Source organism: Chlorocebus sabaeus, chromosome 26 (genome assembly GCF_047675955.1).
Source record: "Chlorocebus sabaeus isolate Y175 chromosome 26, mChlSab1.0.hap1, whole genome shotgun sequence".
In the NCBI taxonomy this organism is placed as follows: Eukaryota; Metazoa; Chordata; class Mammalia; order Primates; family Cercopithecidae; genus Chlorocebus; species Chlorocebus sabaeus.
In genome coordinates, this window is record NC_132929.1 from 5,502,836 (window position 1) to 5,509,508 (window position 6,673).

The 6,673-nt window shown below is 42.6% G+C and overlaps 1 pseudogene; it reads right to left on the reverse strand.

The window, feature by feature from the left end:
* Positions 1 to 819: 819 nt before the first annotated feature.
* Positions 820 to 5,186, reverse strand: LOC103245959 (U3 small nucleolar ribonucleoprotein protein MPP10-like; annotated as a pseudogene).
* Between the last annotated feature and the right edge of the window lie 1,487 nt (positions 5,187 to 6,673).

A 6,673-nucleotide genomic window follows, 5' to 3' on the forward strand; every position in this document is an offset into this window, starting at 1 on the left:
TTTAGAATTTATCTTCTAGGGACAATCTGGCAATGATGAATTTAATTTAGGTTCGCAGATTTTAAAAATAATTCTTTTGATATTCTTCATATGGCTTATTTGCCTATTCTCCAGCTCTGTTGCCCAGGCTGGAGTGCCATAGTCCAATCATAGCTCACTGCAGCCTTGAACTCCTGGACTCAGGCGATCATCCCGGATCAGACTCTCGAGTAGCAGAGAATATAGGCTCACGCTACCACGCCCAGCTCATTTTTAAAATTTTTAGTGGAGACGGAGTTTCACCATGTTGCCCAGGCTAGTCTCGAACTCCTGGGCTCAAGCAATCCTCCCTCCTCAGCCTCCCAAAGTGCTGGGATTACAAGTGTGAGCTACTGTGCCTGGCACTATTCTCATTTTCATTATAATAAAATGTTAAGATTGGATAAATAATATAGCCAAATTATTGGAGCCAGACTACATCTACTAAAAACAAATGAAATTTCACTTGTCTGAAATCAGACATACTTTGGAAGATATGTTTGTTATGGTATTAATTAAAATTACGGCTATTTTCTGCACTCACCAACATCTGTGGAGCACCTTAAAGACACAGGCGGTATCCTCCAGAGCAGTGAAAACAGTTACAAGAGGCTCTCAGGACAGCTTTGTCAGGAGAGACATGCTATACATATAAAGACATGAGGAGAGAGAAAAGAAACAACCATTTTATACACAGTCCCCACAATGAAAGCTATAGGCTGGGTAATGCAGGCACTGATTTTTGCAAATCAGATGCTTTCCATATGGCATCTCTATATAGTGTGCTTTTGCTTTAGAGAGTAGCCCCAAGATTTTCGGTTTTCTGTTTGTCTGTTTGTTTGTTTGAAGACAGGATCTTGCTCCACGGCCCAGGCTGGAGAGCAGTGACGTGATCGTAGCTCACTGCAGCATCGACCTCCCGGGCTCAAGTGGTCCTCCCGCCTCAGCCACCCGAGTAGATGGACTATAGGTATACAGCACCACGCCCCACTAATTTTTGAATTTCTTTTAGAGACCAGGTCTCACTGTGTTGCACAGCCTGGTCTTGAACTCATAAGCTCAAGTGATCCTCCCGTTTCAGACTACCAAAGTGCTAGGATTACAGGCATAAGCCACTGCACCTGGCCAAGATATTTGTTTTCAAAGGATGGATGGTTAATAGTTACACGAAAAATAGGGAACGCTGAGGCACAGTGGCTCACGCCTGTAACCTCAGCACTTTTGGAGGCTGAGGCAGGAGAATCACCTGAGGTCAGGAGTTCAAGACCAGCCTGGCCAACATGGTGAAACCCCATGTCTTCTAAAAATAGAAAAATTAGCCAGGCATTGTGGAAAGCACCTCTAATCTCAGCTACTCAGGAGGCTGAGGCAGAATCACTTGTACCCCGGAGGCAGAGGCTGCAGTGAGCCGAGATTGCACCATTGCACTCCAGCCTGGATGACAGAGCAAGACTCCATCTCAAAAAAGAAGGAAAACAGGGAAGGTTTGTTAGTAGTCTGTCAGTTTCACAATCATATCAAGCATATTAAAAATTCCTTAAATTCCTAATTACCTTTTCCTGTCTTTTTACAAAAGAGGATTTAACTTCATCAGAATTGTTCTTTACATTTCAAACACCTGCATCGTCAGTTGCCTCATCATCCAGTAAAGCAAAGGTCACTCTTCTCAAGCTTTCTTTACATTGTTTACTGTCTTCACTTTCTTCCAGGTCATCATCTTCATCCCAACACTACAAAAACTCTTATAAAAAGAAATATACTGCTTTCCAATAGAAAAACAAAAGGAAACATATTTTCCCTCAGTAAAGTTCTTCTTTTATATGCCTAATGCAACCAAATACTCAGAACTTCCAAAATCATCCAGGTATTAAGGAAGAGAAGGTATCATTTCAGTGAAATGCTATGTAAGAAACAGAACAAAAAGTGTGTAATATATAGAAAATAAATCATTCATTGATCTATAATACAAACCTCCTATCTCACAAAAATAACAGGATTTCTGGGGCACAAAACCAAATGAAAGTTCCTGGTAAGAAAGGTTTGTTTGCTACTGCCAGTAATATTTTTCTTCATTAATTGATCTCTAATGTCCCTTTCAATCCAGAGACTTTCCTCTGGCCATCTTGAAAATATCTGATAGGAGAGAATCTAACTTCTTAAAACAAACATACGTGAAAACCACAAGTACAAATACATGAGTGGGCAATTCCAGTTCACATTGTAAAGGATGGTTCAAAATACATTTCAGAAATGCTTAGTTCTTCTGCCGCTTCTTCAGCAATTTCATCATCTTGTTGGAACCCAGCTCATCATCATGGTCACTTGCTATGTCTTCATCACTTTCAACTGGATCAAAAAAATCTTTGTATTTCACATTTCTGGAACTTTTACCTGACTAAGATAAAAAGATTTTTAAAACTATTAATTAGGAATAGAAAAATACATCATTAACACATGCATATATATTTGTATGTGTACTGTATGTCTACATTACTTTCTAACTTAATAACACTACAAGTCAAAAAATAGTTACTAGGTGAAATTGGCAACTAAAAACACTACCATAAAACTATTACAGGAACAACTGAAACATAAACTGAATGGAAGTACAGATTCATTTATAACTGATAAGATAGAGCATAATATTTCTTAGCTCTAAATCTTCTGACTACAATTACATCTCTCCTAGAAAAACAGAACAAAAGCTAATTTGAGGAGGAGGAAAGGGCTCTCTCCTCTCTCAACACTTTACCTTAACTTTTTTACTTCCAGAGTCCCCCTTCATCTTCATCAGCATGAATATCTTTAAAAAGATCAGTATCTTCCACCTCATCATCATCATGTTTTTGTTCCTCTTCTTTTCCTCTGTTTTCTAAATAGGCCTCCATTTCAGAGAGTTGGAGGAATATCTCATCTACTATGGACTTTTCTCTTGGTTTTCCATGTCCTTTGTTTTGCACCTTGCTCTGCTGTTCCAATTTGTTGATACCAAAGTCAAGGTCAGAATCCTCATCACTGAAAACTGGGCTTTTCTTCAGATTGCATTTGCTTGAGTTTGCTCTCTCACCCACTACAGGATTGTCATCACCCATATCTGACACTTCCTCCTCCTCCTCTAAATCTTCTACGTCCTCCTGGCCAGCAGCCTCTGCCTCTGAACCATTCTCTTCACACTCCTGTTCTTCACTCTCTGGGAGACTGATATCTTCATCTTTGTTTTACTAACTGCATTTTGGAAGCTTTGTACAATTGGGTCATTTTACAATTCCAGTTGTTGCAAAGTCTGCTCATCATCAAAACTTTGCATCACAAGTTTCTGTAAACAGCTTCCATGGAGCCTACCATTCTCTAATATTTTATTAAAGTCATAAAACACTTTTGTTAAAGAAGTGAACTTTGATGCCAAACCGTCTTGCATCCTATTGGGAGGAATAAAATGAGATTTAGAATTACAGATAATAATTTCACAGCTCTGTTAATTAAACGAAAAATGAAAACCCCAATTCTTCGGTAAAATCAAATTTGAATGAAGTATAAGTATAGATTCTGGCCCCAATGACATATAAGCTGATGAGCCACACTGATCTATAATACCTGTCAACCAAGTATTTGTGAATCAGCTGTATAGATTTTAGGCAGGAAAAGCATTACAAATCGATTTGCTTGGAAATATGTAGTGAATTAGCCTTAAATTATCAACTCTGCACCACTCCATTCAGTCATTCCCTATTCCTTCAGTGATCAACGTTTGCTTTGGCTACAGTGGTCAAAGAAAACTTCTCTTAGATGTGACATCTGAGATGAAACCTACAGATAAGGATAGTCTTTTAAAGACTGGGAAACATGTATTCCAGGCAGAAGAAACAGCAAGAACAAATTCTCTAAGATGCAATTGAGCTTGGGAAGACTGAGGAATGAAAAAGTGAGCAGGGCTACAGTGTGAAGGAGGCAGAAGGTGAAGTGGGAGAGACTGATGGCAGCCAAATTCTGCAGGCCTCATGGGTAAGACTTTCCCATTTTAAGTATAATAAGAAAACACGAAAAGATTTTAAACAGAAGGATGAAATGATAATTTACACGAAGGAAGAAGAAAGGGAGGAAGGAGAGGAAAGTAGAGTGATTAGAAGGTTGATGCAGCATTCCAGGCAAAGGATCATGGTGATTTAAGCTGGAGTTAGAGCAGTGAATATGCTGAGTACAGTTTGGAGGTAGAACTGACAGGATTGCTAAGGAATTAGATACAGAATAGAGAAAAATGAAGACATCAAAATAGCAGCCTAGTTTTATGTGTGAGCAACTGGAAAGACAGAACTGCCATTTACTGCGATAGGCAAGGCTTGAGTGGTAGAGCATGGGGAAAGGACTTCAGGGGATGGCAGAGTATGGGTGGGTAGAAACAACATCCTACTCTATTTTGGACACTGAATTTGCGATGCTGACAGTACCAAAATTTTAAAAATTGTTAAAACCGGACAGTGGGGATATCCCAGTTGTGTGCTACTGAATTCCAACTAAGCTCTGTCTGTAGTTGCTGTCAGCTGGGAACTCAAGGGAGAGGTTGGAGTTTGAAATATAAATGAGTCATAATTTTATAGATCATATTTGAAGTTCTTCAACAAAATACACATGAAACGCTTGTGCTGGGAAGAGACATGAAAGTTCTAATTCTCAAGAAGCTTAGTTGGGGTGGACAGACAAGTGACAAGTGTGTATTTTCGGTGAAGCAAGATGACAGGTAAACACTGAGCGCTTTAGGAGCACAAAGGCGAAGGAGAAACCAACACAGTTTGTGTGTGTGGGGATGGGGGCCGTAAGCCTCAAGGGGAGCTTCCAGGCGTTAATAACTGAGGTTAGGTTGATTTCAATAACATTCAACGGACACAGCCATACTGTAAAAATTCTAACAATTTTTAAAATGTTGATAGCCTAGGTCCTCTGAAATGTGGGGAAAAGTGATTTACCTTTCCCCTTACCTTCCCCCAGCTCAGCAATTTGCCAGGGGCTTGCAACCCGCGTCCACGTGCGACCCCAGTCGCACCTGAGCCCGGGATCTGCGCACTTATGTGAGGATGTGCTGGGCCAGCCGGTGGCATTACCCACCCCCGACCCCCGTCAGACACCACTGCAGGGTCTGTCAGCGCCAGGCCCGCGGGGCCATGGCTGTCTCCAACTCCCCACACAAGCGGCAAGCGGGGCCAGAGAGCCGCTGGGAAAGCGCACCGCAAGGACGCGCCTAGCGGAAATTGGAGCTCCGAGCCCAGAGTTCCGCGGCTCATAGGTTCCGGACTCACCCCCAGCCAGAGCCGCTGGCAGCGCGAGGGCTGTCCCGTGTGCAGAGGGACGGGAAACAAAAATTGTCACTGGCCAACCCAAGCGCCTTTGAACTGTCTCCAAACTTGGTTTTGTAGTTTTCAGGGGCCCACAAGGGGTGGTGCCTCCTGGCTTTAATTTCTGCTTTAGGTGAAGTGGGTGTGGTGTTTGCGGTAGGAAATCAGCAGCCTTCGCCACGCCCCCTGCCGGGTCGCCCCGCCCCGCACCGCGCACCTGGCTCGGGTCAGCCACTGACAGGGACACAGCGGAGATGGCGCGTGGCAAAAGTTTGAGGTAAACACCTGGGCCAGTGAAGGTCCCCATAGGTCAGGGCATGTGGGAAGGAGGCCAGGGAGAAAAGGAGGCCTAACGTGGCCAAAGCACCTTGATGATGCGCTCTGTGCCCCCGGGGCGGGTTCCAAGGCCACTGCCGGCACCTAGGCAGAGGGTACCTTCCAGAAACGCCTCAGCTTAGCGCGGGGATGGCCTTCTTGTGCATGAGCCCCACTGCCACCCGGGAGCTGTGCGCCCTGGGCGCTGCACCTTCCAGTTTGTGGGCTGGAGAGGTGGGGGATCCTGCCCAGCGGGTCTGGCAGGGCAGGGATGGAAGTAAATGGAAGCTGGTAGGTATGTAAGTGTTATTTTACCGCGCACTCATAAAAAGGCTGGGGAGAAACCAGAAAGGAGAGCAAGTCTTGTTAAAAATAATAATAAAAAAATAAAAATTCAGCTGAACTGCAAGCATGACCAGCATCCTCTTGGGACCACTCAAAGGTCGGTGTTGTAAGGAATACAGAAGGAGTTACTTTTCCACGTGCCCTAATAAGTTTATCATCGCGTGCATAAATGGAAAGATAAAGCATGTAGATTTAGCAACTTCCTTGATTTCTCTCTCCCTTCATTTTTTTTAATTGTCTACATAAAATCAGTTGACAGAAACTTGCATTTTCTGACTCTCACTTTCTTTTTATACTTTTTTTTTCTCTTTCTCCTTTTATGAGAGGCAAGTGTTTCCATTAATCTGAGAATAAGTGTCACGTGGTAAAGCCCCAGAGTTACTCCAGGACATTTGTGATAAATCTTTCTAGCACCAGAGGCATACTCACTTATTAGGTGATACACAAAATCGGAAGGTGAAAATACAAATAAAAAAATGAATATTTGGGAAAAGGTATTTTTATTGGAATAATCACAAATTATACATTACAGTATTCAAAATAACGCAATTCCGCTGCACCATTCTAAAATGGGAGGCAGAGAGACCTCAAACTAAAGAGTTGTGAATTTCTACCAATTGGGGTCCAACCTGAACTGCACACTTTAATGATTGATGGTTTGGGAGGAG